Here is an 18,037-nt window from a genome sequence, read left to right as displayed (position 1 = left end):
AAAGAGCCCTTGTCTGGCAAGTGCAAGGCCCTGAGTTCAGTCCTCAGCTCTGGAAAAACAAAACAAAACAAAAACAAAACCAGCTATAAAAGATCAAAGGAGGCCTGGGTAGTACGGTCAGGATCTAAGGATGGCCCCAGGCAGAAACTTGGAGACTTTCTCTGAAAAACAGTTACAATGAATAGATGCTATGGGTGTGGCTTGAGTGATAGGGTGACAAGTGTGAAACCCTGAGTTCAAATTCTAGAACCATAGAAAGAAGAGAGAAGATGGAGAAGAAAAGAAGGAGGAGGAGGAAGAGGAGGAAGAAGAAAACATGTAGACATATGTGCTACATGACATGTCCTTAAAATATATCTCTCTGGAGGGATGCTTATATATTTCTGTGAATGAATTTTGAAGACAAACACATATATGTTGATGTAATTTGTAACATGAAGGACGGTTCTTCTTGTATTTGTTTTCTGTGTGGTGTGCAGCTCTGGGGTTGCTGATGGACAGAAGCTGTTGTAGCCTGAGGACAGTGGGATGGTGTCTTTCCTGCAGCATTCAGCCAGCCAGGAAAAATGCCAATTAAGGCAAAGCTGTCTGCAAGGAATCACTGCAGTTGTCACGTTAACCCGATGACCCGGGGATCACAGGCAGGCTACTATCACCCCGACTCTGCAGGCAGATTGGCCCTTTTAATTGGCGTCAGTTACTTTGGGGGCAAGGTGACCTCTACCTAGAACTGTCACATTCTCTAAGTTGATGAAAGAGCTGAGCAAAGCCTGCCGTCTGTGCACCTGGCTGCAACCTGCCTGGGCTGGGAGGAGTGGGAATGGGTGCCCTGGGTGACATTCTAGGGGACACAGGACACTTTTAACACATGTTAGAACAGAGTCTGCACCATTGTTCCAGAGCTAACCAAGATGCAACCAATCACCTGTGATAGCTGAAGTGTTCTGTTGCTAATTAGCTTCTCCAGATGCTTTTCCTACTGAATCATTGTTTATCACGTTATTGATTAAATTCATCACTACTAACAGAGGAGCCAGTTGGGTGAGTGGGGGTGGACTGCATGTTCACTCCTGTAATTCTGACCCATGGGAGGATCACCAGGGTCTTCAGCTACAGCCACGTAGGAGTTTGTGGTTGGTGGTTGGATGGTCTCAGGTGAGGATTAGTGGTAGCAGGAGAAATGCCACAGTCTTGGGCAGCACTTGAGGGACACTGGGGCAAGGGAGGGATGGGGGCCCAGAGATACTCTGTATGGAAACTCAGAAACTATATTCAAAGTGATGGTTACTATGTAGTAGATACATTGCATTATTCATCTTAATTTTCTCATCCAGTCAGAGAGTGCTGAGGTCATTCCATTTTATGGACAAATAACTCTAGGCTTAGGGCATCCAGAGACTCAGTTGCAAAGTGGATGAGCTGACACTGAAACACAGGTCCCCGTGGATTCACATCCAGCTTGAGTGAACCTCAGGAGGACTCTTGTCCTGGACAGAATTAGATACATTTCTAGAGAGAAACTTAAGGAAGAAGGCTGTGCCTGCCCTGAGGGCCATGTCTCCCTTCCCTGCCGTACAGATTTCTGTTTTACATCTTTGAGCTCCTTCTATCTGGGCATCTGGCCAGGGAGCCCTTGTACAGGTAGGTGTACAGGACCTTTTGCACCAAGGTGTACATCACTAACTAAAGACAACTCATTTCAGGATTCTAGCTGTCTCATCCAGGTCCCTGCAAGATTGGAAAGGATGGCAGAGGCACCAGCTGTCACAATACCATGGCTAGAGAGCAGAAACTTGGGGTCAAGTAGACCCATAGTCTGGCTCTGCCATTTACAGAGAAGAATCTTCAGACCAGAGTGCTCCTGATGTTTTAATGTCATCTACCTTCATTAGATGACTCTGGCATATCATGTGATCCAGGGCAGTAGCTGTGCCCAGGATACCCAGGAGCAGATGTTCCTTTAGTGTGAGATAGTTGTACAGGGGTAGAGGAGGGGGCGGGGGTACAGATGTGCATGTGACAAATGTGTGGTGCTGTGCAACTCTTTCCCTATGGTGTTTTGGGCAAGTCATCCTGGAAGGGCCCTGAGAGAGAAGCATGCCAATGGTAGGACCATCTAGTAAGAATTCATGAGTACCTGTGATCAGACTTCTGGAAGCTCTGTACTTTTGACTGACTAGGACTATTCTTTGCTATTTATTTATTTATTTATTTACTTATAAATTTTGATCTCTTCAAGGGGCCTGGGTGCTGTCCCTGATCTCTTCAGCTCAAGGCTACCACCCTACCCCTGGAGCTACAGTGCCACTTCCAATTTTCCAATGGTTAATTGGAGATAAGAGTTTCACAGACATTAGTGCCTGGACTGGCTTTGAATCGCAATCCTCAGATCTCAGCCTTCTGAGTAGCTAGGATTACAAGCGTGAGCCACAGCACCCAGCTTTCCAACATTAATATATTGGTGTTTTCTATTTTATTATCACACAGGCTGATTTCCTCATATAGTAGTATTATCTTTTCTGATTTAATCCCTGGTAATTAGTTTGAAAAAATCCATCATGAGAGAATTGTTCACTATCACTTATAAAGTGACTTACCCTATAAGCAGGCTAAGATTCTGTCACAAACACAAGGAATTTCTGCTTAAATATAGTAAAAATACTCTACCTTTAATATACCTTCTGACACCTTGCTACTTGGGGCAGTTGGGTTCTGCTCCTTCTGTCTACATCAATGCAAGACTTGTAGTCCAGCCTGGACAATGTGATCACAATGCCTCTTGAACTAAATAATCTGAAAGCAACTGAGAGCTTAAAATTCTTTTGTTTCCTCAAATCACCTTATTTCTAGTCCCCAAATTTCAGGTCCTTCAAGTTCCAGGAGACATCCAGCTTTATATTACCTGGGAACATCTTGGAATGGACCATTAAAACCTATCCTGGTTTGTTCTGAGTTGCCCAGGACATTTCCCTTACTCTGTGTCCCATGGACCCCACTGAAGGATGGGGGAAGAAAGGGGGAAAAACAGAGTTCATCACTGATACTGTAGATTTCTGTAAGCTGGTAGGGGCACCTTCCTGGAGCTGCCTCTGGGTAAGCATCTGTGAAGAGAGGACTTCTGCCTCCTTATGGACTCAGGTCTCAATAAGAATTACAGCCTTGGAGGCAGGAAAGAACAAGAGGCTGGGAATGAGCAAGGGAGAAGGAAAGAGATGAGACCCGCAGGAGTAGAGAAAGAAGAGGGGGAGAGAACCCTGAAGCTTCAGGAAGAGCAGTGTGGGAAATGCATGGCACAAAATGGGGCTGGTCCCCATCGGGGGGGCCTCCTCATACAGAGCATGGGCCATACCCTGCTAGATTCTCTCAACCCTACACGGCCTCATCCTCATCTTGCAGCAAATAGGGGAAATCTTAGTGTAGAGAGGTTAAGTAATTGGACCAAAATTATCTAGCTTTGGACATCATAGAACTGGAACAGGAACCAGGGTCTGATTTCAGAGCCTGTGCCATGTGGCCATTGTTATGACTGGTCCTAGCTCAAAGCACCTGTCTGAAGCCTCCCAGAGATCTCAGTCCATATCTCACTGGCTATGCTGACTGACCAGCGCTCCTTCCTAGACCACTCAGCTGAGGGATGCTGACGATAGATTACTGCTTCTTTTTCACAGTCAGGTCTTACCTGGTTAGACAGATGATGGCCTTGAGAAAGGAGAAGAGAGACCTGCACACACATGTCCTGCTAAGTCAGTAAAGGCTTGGGCACAGAAGATGTTATTCTGTCCTTATCAGCCATATCTCACCTGTGATGGCTCTCCTGAATATGGAGAAAGCAATGTAGACCAGCATGCCTCCTCTTACAAGCCAGGCCTTCTCAAGCTTCTCATCTCAGCATGTACTCTAGGCTGGCTGCTGCTTAGCCCTTCTCCTTTGCCTGTGTCTGCAGAGCTTCTTGTGTTGTTGGAAAAGCTTCCAAGAGCTGGAGGCCAAGTTCACTCAGAGGGTGCACCGTGGGAGCAGGAGAAACAAGGAGTGTATGGGGTGGGAAGCTGTTCCTCTAGGCAGTGAGCAGATGCAGTTGAAGAGCCCAGTGAAGCAGCATATTGGAGAACCTCACAGCTGCAGGTCTACCAGGGCCTGCCAGATGAGGCCCAACCCTGCCCAGGGCCCCCTCCCAAGGCCTGAGTCATCCAGAGCAGCTGCCAAGCCACTTTTGTCTTCAATTGCTCAGGGTCACACCCAGTGCTACCTGGAAGAAGCCCACTGCCTGTGGGGAGACATAATCACTTTGAAAGGTGGCTACTTTTCTGTCCTTTCAGCTACCCCTACCCATCAACTCATCCATCCATCACCAATGCAAAGAGCTGACTCTTTCCTAGACCTAAGTTGGCTCATCAGAATGAAAGGATGAAGGTGAATTGGGAAGAGGTGTTAAGAGTGGGGTGACTATGGAACAAAATGTTGCCTAGGTGGGCAGGCCTCAGTAGGGTGGAGGAAAATGGGAGAAAAGGTTTTTTGTAATATGTGTTTCTATCTTCCACAAAGATACTAAAGATGAGCAATATAAAAGAAGGGGCCAAGAGCTGGGTGTGGTGGTACTCAGAACTCCCCCAAAATGATAAAACCAGAGGAAACAAAAGCAAACAACAAAATCACTCAGGGTGGCTTTATAACTTCCAATAAAACCTCAAACACATAAAACCAAAAGTGAGCAAACAAACAACAAAATAAACAGACAAACTAGAAACCAAAGACTCTGGGTAGCTTTATAACTTCCAAGTATCCCACTGTACTGGTTAGAAACCCAAAGTTGAAACATTCACCAAGGATACACACACACACACACACACACACACACACACACACACACACACGCACCCTAATGCTGAGAAAACTACCTCAAACATGTTCCTTTCAAAGCTGCCAACTGGAAGGCCTTCTGATCAGTTGGAGCCAGATCAAGCCTGTTTCCTTTTATTGCAACTTCTACCCTTCTCTAATTTCTCCTTCTCTACAGGTCCAGGCCATCGAGACATTAATCCCTATTCAAATGAACCTTCAAGGTTTTTCCTTATTAAAAAAAAAATTCTCGCAACACCCCCAAAGCAGGCTCTAATGTCCTCCCCAGGAAGGGAGGGAGAGGGCTCTGGGCATGGGGCATGGAAGCTGGCCTCAAGTTTCCTCACCTGGCCTCTCTCTTGTTGGAAGGCAGAAATGCGACCCTTACTTCCCTCCTCCCCCACTGGCCCTCCCTCCAACAGCTTTAATAAACACTGATTATTTCAGTCCTCAGAGCACAGCTGCCCTGTGAATTGTCCAGTCAGGGTTATGGGGTGAGAGCCAAGGGCTGGAGCATGGAGCTCAGATCTCTGAATACACTGGCCCCTCCCTGCCCCTCCTCCACCAGTGTGCTCCTAGCAGGTGGGAGTTGAGGAGGAGGGCAAGTCACTGGCTAAGACCAGGATGACAGAAGCACTTTCTGAGTAGCCTGCATAGGGCTGAGCCCTGTGGGGGAGGGTGGAGAGCAGAACAAGATCTGCAGACACAGAGTTAGATATGGATTCTCCCTCCCATATATGCCATGAATTCAAGCTTCTTCAAAACTTTCCTTCAGTCAAAGTAAGGAGCCCTGAAGATTGTAGCTCTGGAAATGAGCCCTGAGCTGCTTCCCTGCTTAAACTCTGCAAAAACATTCTTTGAGGTCAGAACAAGAGTTTTAATCAATTTGTTATCTATAGGAGGTGCTTGGGAAATACTGAATGAATAAATGAATGAGTGAACGAATGAAACTCTGGAATACTATAAAACATAGAAGGCCACAGGAAAAAGTTCTAAAGGCTTCAAGGGAAGTGGGCAGGATATCCCAAGGGTAGAGAGAAAAGGGTGATCCCAGTCAACTTCTAGTCCCTCACAGTTGGCCATACTGCAGCCAGAGCAGCACTAGTAAATGATCCTGTCCTTTCTTCTAAGAGCATGACTCTTAACACCTAAGAGCTATTTGTATGACTCCTATAAAATCTTCCTCTAAGTAACTGGGACAATCGTACTGTGAAGATGTGATGCTCAAACCTTCAAGTGGAATCCCAGAAGCCATCTAGTCAAGGACTCTCTATAGTTGTTTTAGCATGAGAACACTTCTTTACATATTAATTTTCATGCAATGATGGGCCCACTCAAAACTGTTCAGCTTGAATCAACTGTATAAAATTCTTTGGGGAAAACATCAGCCTCTCTTTACTCCTTGTTTGGAATGAGGAAACTGAGGCACAAAGATGACTCAGTGTTCTCATACTTTATCAGTCCTCGATTCTACTTCAGTCCTTCCACTTACCGCTATTCTACTTCACCCCTTCTCAGATAGGGCCTGGGCACTTATCATTTAAAAGGCTTCACAGGTACTGACAATGTGAGGTCAAGCTTAGGAACTGCTAAACTAAACACTAAGAGTTCATCATGCGTGAAGACCCGGCTTTGAGTCCTCCGTACCACATACACTGAAAAAAAGCCAGAAATGGTGCTGAGGCTCAAATGGTAGAGCTCTAACTTTGAGAAAGTCCAAGAACAGTGCTCAGGCCCTGAGCTCAAGCCCACGACTGGCAAAAAAAGAAAAAAAAGAGTTCATGGTGAAGAAGAAGAAGCAGAAGCAGAAGAAGAAGAAAGTAAAGTTCATGGCTAGTAGAACCTGGCCTAGGAGGATCATGGATTATAATGGCCAAATTCTGTCCCAATGGTTCTGAAGAAGTTACTGGAATTCCCTTCTGGTGTTAAGATTTGCTTTACTGCCACAGAATAGCTAGTAATCACACTCAGAGGAAAGAATAAGTTTCTGTCATCTTTGGAAGTTTTCAAACAAGGTGAATTCCTCCATGCTAATTAATTTAAAGTTATCTTTTCAGAGTGTCACCCCAATTGGCCTCAGAACAATGGATTCAAATTATTTCGTTGCAGATTTGTGACACAGTGGGGAAGGGAGCATCCAACCACTCAAAGGAAGAAAAATGTTTAGAGGGAGAAGTCAAGATGGACCTGGGAGGAAACATGAACATTAGAGAACACTGGGGATGTTTCAAGGCTCAAATGGCTCACATGACAACTGTAGTATAGGGGACTAAGTTAACTGCAGAGTACTTCTGGAATACTGACTGCTTCCTTAGAAATAGATGGCTACCAATGTGGTGGTACAGTTCAGAATCTCAACACTCAGAGAAGCAGAGGCTAGAGGATTACAAATTTGAGGCTAGGGTCTCCATAAACAAAACACTGAAAATATAGGCTAGCTATGAATAAAAACATGGAGAAGTTGGGTCACTCATCTATTACTGATGCTTGCCCTGTGAAAAGCAACCTAGTAATTTCCCTAAAAGTGAAAATCAGAGCCACATGCAACCTGGATATAGATCCAAGAGAAACGAATCCAGTGTCACTGATGAACAACATACATGAATGATGTACAAGGTACACACACTCATTGCAGCCCTATTTATAAGAATGTGGAAATGACCTAGCTATCTATCACCTGGAGAAGGGACAAACTAAGTATGGCATATTCATCTGAGGATATAAAGAAAAGCAGTATTGGTGCCTGCTACAAAACAGATGTCTCTTGAAAGTACTGTGCTAAATGAAAGTCCATCGCAAAAGGCCATATGACACACCCACATGTTCTCTGGTCTAAATGGCCAGAGAATAAATTACTGCTGGCTTAGGACTAGAGGGTGGGGGTACACTGGTCAGTGACTGCTAATCCCCTGCATATAAGGCTTCTTTTTCGTGTGGTAAAAAGTTATTTCACCTTGACTTTGGTGATTGTTTCATAACCCTAGGAATATTCTACAGCTATTGAACTGTATGGTTTAAATGGATACACTGAATTACATCACAATAAAGTAGTTATTGAAAATAAAAAGCTATCATTAGTCAGAAACTTTTCAGTTATTTCAGTTCTGCCTCTAGGGGTAACATCTTGTAGCCTTTTCTAGGGCCTAAGAAAGGCAGGTGTCAACAGAGACTGGATCCCCTCTCCAGTGGCCTTTCTCAGTGGCTCCACAAAGACCAGTGGGCCAGTCTTATCTGTAAAAATAACTCAATAGAACAGTCAACCGGAATCCACATATAAAACTATCCAAAATACCTGCATGCACGTGTGCATACATATGTGCAGGCAGCACAGATTTTCTTGAAGGCTAAGTCCAGTTATATGATATCATACAGGTCATGTGTATATCTGCATCTGGTTTGTATCTAATTTGAAAAAAGCTGACAGAGATTATCTACTGTCTTAATTGGTGATTTTTCAAGTTTAGAGTCTCAGAGTTGGTTCATTCAATTTGTTGAGTAGATGGACTTACTTATTGACTGGTAGATTATAGCCTGCATGCAGGTTCTTATCCTAAAAGAGGCTGGCTAGGGTCAGCAAGCTTCCCTGTTGTGTGCTCCCTCCGCCTGCATGCCTCTTGCAATAGTAAAGGGAGATTTATGGTGAGTGTGAGCTGGAAAGAGGTTCATTGAGAGTAGATGCCTTCCAATTCAGGCCCAAATAGAGGGAACGTCCAAACAGAGCAAAAGCAAATGCAACAGAAGAGAGCAAGCATTCCTCTTTGTGTAAACACAGGATCGAGATGTACAGAGGAAAAGTGAAATTCTGCTTCACTTTTGAATGTCATCCACTGAAGATAAACTTTCCCTTCAAAGGAATTATTCATTGCACTCCATCATGGTACCTCGGAGTCAATATTCAAATTCATTAAGCAATGACATGTAGAATGTATAATATCAAGGGTCCATTTCATCATCCCATTTCCTAAGCTAATTATTTTTGCTTAGTCATAAGAAGTCTAGCAAGTTAAAATTCAAAACAAAAACTAAGAAGTGTGTATGAACACACACACACACACACACACACACACACACACACACCCCAAAACATAAATCAGAGCCGCTTGTGGAAGTTGCTACAAGGCATGCGGCTTTAGAAAGGAAAAACATGATCTCTGACTAATATGAAGGAGACTCCAAATTGCTCTTGGCAACAATCTCTCAACCTGATTCCCCTCCCTCTATTCATTTCTGCAGTTTCCAGTCAAAGGAAAACAAACTGAACAGCCCTCTCCCTGGCCCAACCTGTAGGGCTACACATGGGCTCAGCAAACAAACATCTCTGTGCAATTATACACCTGTGTAATTGCTGTAAACACCGAGGACAGCCAGCCCTGGTACTTACTTGCTACCCTCGTCAAGTTGATCATCTCAGTATTCGAAGAAAAATGTTTTATTCTGGCAATGCAATATGAAAGTCCAATGCATCGTGACCTGGGAGGGTTTTCTTTTTTTTTTTCTTGTCTTTTCTGTTTTTAAGGAAGAAAAAGAAGGGGAAACATATGTTCTTGGCCAGAGCTGTCAGCTGTGGTAAAGGAAGTTCTCAGAGTATCACCTGGATGGGCAAGTGCTTTGAGATAAGTGACAGCTAATATTAGAGGTAGGTATTTTACACCAATTACACCAGATGAGATGGAAAGAGAGTTAATAGGCTAGATATCCCAGAATATTTATGGCTGTGCTGTCTCAAACATCCATCCAACACCATTCTATTAAGAGAGAGCTAAACAGTCGGCTAAAACAGAAAATGTCTAGGGTCTCAGGGAACAGTACTGTAAATGCAGAGAGAGTGAATTAAGGGCTCTTTCTCTCTTCTGAGCCCTGAAACTGTCTTGGCTGGCCAGGGCAAGCTGCTATGAAGAACTACAGTCAAGAGACTTGGGTTCCAATCCTGGTTTTGCTGAAGCCAGTCCTCTTAGCCTCTGTCATTTCCAGCTAGCATGTGTCAAAGTACACATGATTGTGAACCCTAAAACCAGTCATCTGGTTGATTAGCAGGGGCTCAGGGAGCTTCCTGGCACTTGGGGCATGAGCTGATGATGTGCAGTCCACATCATCCCTTGAAGCCTGGGACATGAGAACAACTATCATTCCAACTTTGCTGCTTCTTCCTTTTTCCATTTTTACCTAGGCTTTCTACTGCTGTTTTTACAGCAGTGCTTCTATGATATCTTCTCATGCTCAGGCTCACTTCATGCACTCAGTCCTAATGAAGGATGTGCATTTTTGTTCCTGCCCTCATTCAGGAAGGCTGGGAGCCAGCTGAGTTACTATCCAATGCCCAGTACCTGGAAGCTCATGGTACCTGGAAGCACTGAAACTTAATATAATCATTGTTGAATAACTATCGATTGATTAAAATTAAAGAAATGTGGGCTAATAGTTAATTCTATGTGTAACACTAGGATCCTAATACCATATAAACTAGCGTGTAATAGAGTGATTCCCTTCTCCACTATTATGGTGGAAGATCCAAAAGACATAGAATATAATAAGTAGCTCTGAATTCTGCCTCCTGGATAGCTCTTTCTTAAACCTTTGAGCCTCATTTTCCTCATCTGCAAAATGAGGTTAATGATCCATAACCAATGGTGAATTTGAAGAAAAGCATAAAGCATGTCAGGTTATGCCATGCCATCCCAGATTTTTCTTTAAGTACTCAGCAGGACAGCCTTGTGCTTTGCAGCCTCCAGGCCTTTGCTCTCTAGGTCTTCCTACTTCAACTCCTGTTCCCATGTGACCTCCCTTTTAGCCTCATTTGTGTGCATACACACTCACATGGTGCTAGAGATTGGACCTGGGGCTTTGTGCAAGGGTTCTGTCATTGAGCTGCATCCCTGGCCCTCCAAGTCACCTCCTTTTTGAGGCCTTTCTCAAATACTCTGACCATCAAGACAGCCTTTCCAGCAAACTGTGGAGGCATCTCCTCCTTGGTCTCTCTGTTTTATTGATGGATGTGCTCATCTATGGATTCTGGATTCTCCAGAGGCTTGGGTATATATCTGCCAGCAGGGCTCAGAAGGGGCTTGGTAAAATCCAGTTTTGTCAGGTCCTACCACCCAAAGTGTGAGCCACAGGACTGACCTGGTTGGCACAGGTGCCTCAATGTTTTATGTAGAGGACATAGGGATTATGTGCTTTTCGTATATTGTTATCTGGGGGAGTTCATCTTGTCCTCAGCTGTAAAATAAGATGAATAAGGATGGTGGTAGCTGACCTTAGAGTGGTGATTTGTGATAGTTTAGAAGCAGTACCAGCCAGCCAGCTTCTACCTGTAATCCTAGCTGCTCAGGAGTTTGAGAACTGAAGAACACAGTTCAAAGCCAGCCAAAAAGCCCTGGGACACTGCCTGAGCCCTGAGTTCAAGCCCCAGAACCAGCACAAAAACAAACAAAAAAGATCCCAAGGGATAATGCTCCAAATTCAAGCCCCAGTATACACACACACACACACACACACACACACACACACACACACACACACACACACACACACACCACATGGAATACCATGCTTACCATCTATCCAGGCAAGTATAGCTTTTTTAGGAAAGTGGTTTTTCCCATTCAGCTCACAATGGGCCTTAAGGGGATCTTGGGGGCAGTGCTCTGGCTACTTTCCCTCCGGGAGTTCACCCAGGGGGGATTCTGAGGACTTTCTATGGCTGGAGAGTCAAGGCCTTGTGAAGGCCAGAGGGAGGAGTAAGAGCTGAAACTTGAACTTGGCAGGTTTTCCCCACCCTCTGAATCCCCTATTCCGCTCCTGCACTGCATTCCTCCCTCTTCCCAAAGCTTCCTTCCTACCTGGTCAAGAGAAAACAGCCTCATTGTTTCAGTCACTTCCTTTACATTTTCAAAACTCTGCATTTAAAAGAATCTGAAGTGGTCTGCCAACCAGCTACCCTAGAACTGCTTCAGAGCCAGATGTGGGGTGCTAAACAGAAGATATGCAGCCACTTTCTTTCCATCTGCCCTGACGCACAGCCTGGAGAGCAGAAGCTAGCATCAGAATGGATCACCCTGAGAACCCCCACCAGGGGGGGCACCAAGACGGGCACCCAGCACCCTCGGTGGAGGGAAGGGGGGGCAACTCTTTCTAGAATCTTTCCCGGGCCAGCCACTGCCACTGAGCCCGCCAGTAGCCGCCCAAGGTCGCCATGCTCCTTGGATTCCCGGGCGGGGGGGGGGGGGAGTGATGGGGGGTACATAGGACCCATTCCCCTGTGCCCCCCTCACCAGGCAGCCTAGAACCTGCGATCCTGCGAGACCCGGGTTTGACTAGATCGCTGAGATCGAGCGATCGAGACCTTCTGGGGTGGCGTGCGGGAGGGCGGGGTGGGGGAGGTCCCATGTCCCACCCACCTACCTTTCCGCCCGAGATTGGAGCTCGGGGGACGTGGAAGGCACAGAACTCCCAAGCCCGCATAGCGACCTCTTCTCTTTAATTTCTGCGGGTGGCCTCGGAACGGAGACTTCTGCCAAGTTGCCATGGCTTTTGTTTTGCCCCCAAGTTTTACATCTGACACTCAGAGGGACCCGACTTTTGGAGGTGGGGGTGGTTAGGGGTGAAGGGAGCAATTTAAACTAACAGTGTACACCTACAGCTGCCTTTCAGAGACCTTTCTACTCTCGGGTTGCTCCTAGTTCAAGAAATAAAAATAACAAAAGGAGCCTGGGGGTGGCCCGGGGGTGGGGGGCAAGGGTCCCCAGCACTAGGAAAGCCACAGGTATCCCCCAGAGTTTCAGGTTCTCTCCCGGGCTCCGCAGGGCACTCGCCGGCTCTCCGGAGAGGCAGAGGCTTGGAAATGTCCAGGACGCCAGGGAGCCTCAGCGGGGGGGGGGGGGCGTCCGCGCCACCCCGGCCTCGGGGTCCCCGGGCGAGGGCCGTGGGGACCGCCGCTGCGTGCCCGCGGAGCTACCCCGAGGCCCCGAGGGGCTTCCTTCCCATCGCCTCCCCGCCGCGCGCGGCCGGGACTCGCCGGAGCCCCCCTCGAATTGCCACCCCCGCTCTCAGCCCAAGCCACCTCCGCCGCACACCCACCTGGCCGCCCCGGGACGCCACGCCGGTGCCCGAGCCGAGTCTCAAGCGCCGCCAGCCGCCAGGGTCCGGATCCCGGGATCCACGCGGCAGCACAGCTCGGGGAGCCTGGCGCAGCCAGCGAGAGGGTGTCATTGATTCGCGCTGGGCGAGTTAAGCCATTCCAGGAGTGGTTTAGAGCGAGCACTCCCACCCCTCCCTCCAACCAGAAGTATCTGGCAGGCAGCCCCCTTTCGTCCACCTGCACTGGGAGCGCGGGACAAGGATCAATCGCACCACGGCTCCACTTTGTAACACGTAAACCCGGCGCTTGGAGCAGGTAAACCAGAAATGAAAGCAAGGGCAGCGGGAGGCTTTCTTTCCCCCTCTTTTCTCCTAGGTTTCCCTGTACCCTCCCCCTCCCGTCTTAGTTCACTTATCTCAAGGCAAGGGAAGCCTTTTATTATTATTATTATTATTATTATTATTATTACTTTATTCAAATCTGTATGTCTATATGGTATTTTTAGAGGCAATTTTGTTTCCATTTGCCTGAAATCTGAGCCCAATAAAAATTACTAGAATTATATGTTTTCTCCTTAAGGGGCCGTGATTGTAACTTAACCAAATCAAACACTGCACAGCAATCATTCAAAAAGCAAAAAGCAGGAGGTTGAGGTGAGCACAGAACAGTAGTTTCTGTGTACGAACACATTCATTGTACAAATGACTCAAATGTCAGCCAGAGATACCAATCACCACATTTGGGGCAGCCCAGCACCTTTTCCCAGCCTATCCCTCAAAGCACACACCATGCCCTATTTGAAAACCACCATCTGGGATGCTCGGGCCAGCTGGCTCTGTCAGGCTTCTTTCCCTTGGAATTGTCTGGTCACCTGGGGAAAACTGCCATTAATTCCAGAACAGCTGGCTGTTCTCAGACATGTGGGAGGAGCCAGGAGAAGGATTCCTTCCTGTTGACCAGCTGCCCCAGTGTATCCACATCAGACAATGAGATACTTTGGCCTGCTATGGCCCTGCCACTCTGCCACAAACCTTAAAGCATCTCATAGACAAAGCAGATACCAAAGCCACACTGGCCTAGAAAGAGCCAGGCATGAGGCTATGATCTTCAGAGCCCCTGGATTCTTCCCATTAATGTACCTCTCCAGCAAGTGCCCCTGCCTGGCATTCCAGCATTGAGTCATGTCTTCTTAGAGTCACCCTATGGGTGGTACACCCCAGGAAAGCACACCCCACGAAGATAGGCAAAGATAATTGAGAAGGATCTCTCTATGGTTCTCTTTAAAACTGTCAAAAAGCCATGGGATGGGGGGCTGGGAGTTTGGCCTAGTGGTAAGAGTGCTTGCTTAGCATGCATGAAGACCTGGGTTCGATTCCTCAGCACCCCACATACATAGAAAAAGCCAGAAGTGGTGCTGTAGCTCAAGTGGTAGAGTGCTAGCCTTGAGAAAGCCCAAGGACAGTGCTTAGACCCTGAGCTCAAGCCACAGAACTGGCAAAAAAAATAAAAAATAAAAAATAAAAATAAAAAGCCATGGGATGGAGCAGAGGATGGGAGAAGAAGCCCTTCTATGTCATAGTAAGAGGGGAGGAGGAAAATGTGTGGGGAGAAAGGCTCTGGTTTTAGAAAAACAGAGGGCAAGGAACACTAGATCAGGGGAAGGGGGGACTTCATCAGAGTAAGTGGACAGCCTCCAAGATTGAATGACTCCATTTAGTTTTAAACTTTAACAACACCCACATACACCTGGAACACCCAAGCCAAAAAATGAAAAATCAAATTCTTTTGTCTACAAAGTCACTAATTAAATATCTAATCCTAGGTGACTCTATGCTCTACTCCCAGATCTGGGCAGGTACCATGTTTGCTGTGCACCCACAAAGGGTTTGCTTCAAGGGCCCACAGGTGGATAGGAGCAGCTGGAACCTCCCTGGCTGGAACCAATCATTTGCAGGGCAGATAACACACAGGGGGTGAAGTGTGGGCAAAGAGCACACAGAGTTGTCCACTAAGGAATAGGGTGTGACTTCTAAAGAGTGGCCAGGGGCTCCAGATTGCTTAGGAAGCAGGTTATGTGAACAGGGATCCAAGTGGAAGTGGACTGGGAGTTTGTGCTGCTGTGAACAGGAGATTGTCAGCCACAGGAATCAAATCGAGGGGTGGAGGCATAGGGGGCAAGTAAGCAGCTTACCTGCTAAGAGTGTCCTCTCATTGGACAAAACATCAGGCAAGGGTCTGTGGGGGTGGAACTAATTTATGGACAAGGTGTTTGGTGCAAGGCAGGGCTGCTTTGAAAGGAGGATTGGAACAGCTTTTCAAAGCCAGCTGAAGTTGGGGGAGGGCCACTAGAGGGAGAGGTAGGAGAGGAAAGGCACCAGTTCAGCCTGCCCCAGGGCCCTCCTCTTACAACTCCAGCGCTGCTCTGGAAGGAGCCTCTGGGTAGGCTAATGGGCGGTGCCAGAGCCAATGGTATTCCAGCCAAGAGCCTGGGGGAGAGCTGGCTGCTGTCCAGCCTACCCGCTGGGTCCTGCAGTGGACAGTGAATGTCGCTCCTCCTCCCCCCTTAATCACTGTGTACCCTGCTGAGACACTCCCTTTGGAATAGCTCTGGGCAAAAAATGGGGAACCCCACCCAGCAGCCTCTCCTCTCCTGCCTCACTGGGTGCCAATTGCCTCCTGGGAACAGAGAATAAAGGAGACATCTCAGAGGGGTGGGTTAAGGAGAGGGATATAGGGAGACTCCCCAAACCACCCACCACAGGAGCCCTGGACAGGCTATACTTGAGAACTATGACTGTGCCTTTACTTCTGGGCTGGCTCTTTCCGGAGCCTCTTTTGTCTCCCTCCCTCTTACTCACCCTGTTCTTCTGCTCTCCCTCCCATCCTGCCCTAGCTCTGCCCCCACCCCTACCTCCTGCCCCACCTTCCTGGGACTTGTAGAACACTTGGAAACAGGCTGGATTCACAGGCTTCCTAACAGTCATTCCTGGACACCCTTCCCCCCTCCCTGCACCCCCCCCCTCCCAGAGAAAGGCACCTATTTTAGCTCAAAGGCCTGGCTCAGGAGGCCAGGCAGAAGTATCAAAAGCAAACATGCTACTGTCTTCACCTGAAGCCAGGACTAGGCCTGGTTCTTGCTGTGATGTGCACACACGCCTTCCGTGCACAGGGAAGGCATGAGCACTATGTCTTATGAACATTGACAAAGATCTGGGCTCAGTCTGAACAGTGTGCCTGGAAATAGCAACAGCAATATTGAGCAACGACTGAGAACACTCAGTCAATACCACATGAAGCACCGCCTATTACTTCCCCATAGTGTTAGGAGGAAATGGGCTTGGAGAGGTCTTACAGCTTGCTCAAGGGCTCACTATGCTTTACCTTGGCTTTCATGTTTCTGTTGTCCAAAGGCTGTTTTGGCATTTGAGTCCTGGATCTTTACCTAGTTTATACAGTTAGTTCTTAGAAGGAGCTTCACTTTAGCCCATGTGTGCCTCAGTTTCCCTACCTGATGAACAGGAGAGTATCAGCTTTTGCTGACCCCACAGAACATGGTTAGCCAGCCATAGGCTGAGGTGGGGATTGGACTTGGATTCAGCACTGAAACAAGTCTTCCTACAGAATGCTCATGGTATTGGGGAGGAAGTGTCACTTAGGCCAGAAGTGAGACCACTTTTACTGCCTCCTTCTCCTACTTGATCTCCACCATACTTCTAGGTCAGTCCCTGCCAGCAAGTATCTTTCCACCACATAGCATGTGTCTGATCTCTTGTTGCCATCTCTGCCAGCATATCTGAGGCCATCATCTCCCAATCCTATCTCACATTAACTCTGCAAGGACCTGTTAACCTATCTCCCTGACTGCTTCTATCCAGATCCTTAGCTCAGTGCCACACTACTTCTGGGGGGTATGATTCAGTGGTAGCGTAATTGCCCACAATGGATGAGATCTTGTGAATAACCCCAGTACTAGGCAGGAGAGGAAGGGTACATCTGCTCATGTCATGGGACACTTCATCTGGACTGTTCACCAGGGCCCACTGCAAAATCCTTGCTTCTCTCCAAATTGTCCCCCTGCCCCATACTTCTGTTACAGGCAGATCCAGGATATGGCATTCCTTTTCCTTTGTGCTGAAGACCTTCCTTGGCTTTGATTCCTTGACCTGAAATGTTCTTCCCTGCTGGGGTCTCAGAAATGTACCTCCTTGGGGAGGCCAGAAAAGTTAGCCCCCCCTTCCCATTGTCTGTCTCAGGTTTTTGACTGAAGCACTTTTGTGAGTACATACTTCATTTTACTTCATGTTTGCATTTATTTTAATTTTAGACTGTCCTTTCCCTCTAGATTAGAGGTTGCCTAGGAGCAAGGACCTCATGTGTCTTTTTCACTGTGTCATGCCTGGTAGGGGACAGGCCCAAGGCCCAAGCCCAGGAGATCTGAGAAGTATATGGACTAGACTGGATCTGCTTGAGGGTTTGCCTTGCTTTGAAATCAATAATGAAAACTTTAGAGAGATTCATATTCTCTTCTAAAAATTATATGAAGTTCATTTATAGCAGAAAAATTCATGGAGAGAGGGTCTCACCACACCAGATGAACTTTTATCTGTAGCATTATGGCAGCATAGGGCAGTTTGTGTCCTTTCCATCACTCTCTGAACAATTCCAGTTGCATTTCCCAGGCTTCATCTGACAGCTACCATGAACTTCTTAGATGCTCAAGAACATTTAACCAACTTTTGAGGAAAACAGAACTTATTTAGGCAGTGGAAACCACAGTAAAATGAAGGCACTTACAACAGAAATTCCTCAGCGAGAGCCATGCCAGCCCTCTTTCTGGTGGCTACTTCTATTTCCAGTCCGATTTTGGCAACACATCCCTTCCCTGATGGCCCCAGTCTGGCCATTAACACAGCTGCAGCTGTGATCACATTATGCTATCTTTTTGACTCACAGGTAGGAGCTCACTGAAAATATTGAACACCATCTTGAAAGAAGAATTCACAGCTATTTAGCATCACTGGGTTTTTCTGAATCTGTGCATTGTCAATGCTACATACACTATTTTACAGGGGAAAGCCTTTCCTTTAACTGCCCAAATCCCTCAAATTCCTCCACTTTTCATGG

General features: G+C 47.0%; 1 protein-coding gene across 2 annotated transcripts in view; it reads right to left on the bottom strand.

Annotated features, from left to right (window-relative positions):
• Zbtb7c (zinc finger and BTB domain containing 7C) overlaps positions 1-18,037 on the bottom strand; it is a 280,314-nt gene that overhangs the window by 63,971 nt on the left and 198,306 nt on the right. The window contains exon 1 of one of the 2 annotated variants that reach the window (XM_090353134.1): positions 12,913-12,952. The exons of the other annotated variant lie outside the window; for it this stretch is intronic. The gene's annotated coding sequence lies outside the window, so the exon portion shown is untranslated. Of the gene's footprint in view, positions 1-12,912; positions 12,953-18,037 lie in introns of those variants that run through there. 2 annotated transcript variants of the gene reach the window in all.

This window comes from Megascapheus bottae, chromosome 19 (assembly GCF_031878675.1).
Source record: "Megascapheus bottae isolate mThoBot1 chromosome 19, mThoBot2.hap1, whole genome shotgun sequence".
NCBI classification, from domain to species: Eukaryota; Metazoa; Chordata; class Mammalia; order Rodentia; family Geomyidae; genus Megascapheus; species Megascapheus bottae.
Note: the sequence above shows the minus strand (reverse complement) of the source record. Positions and strands in the feature narration are given on the sequence as shown.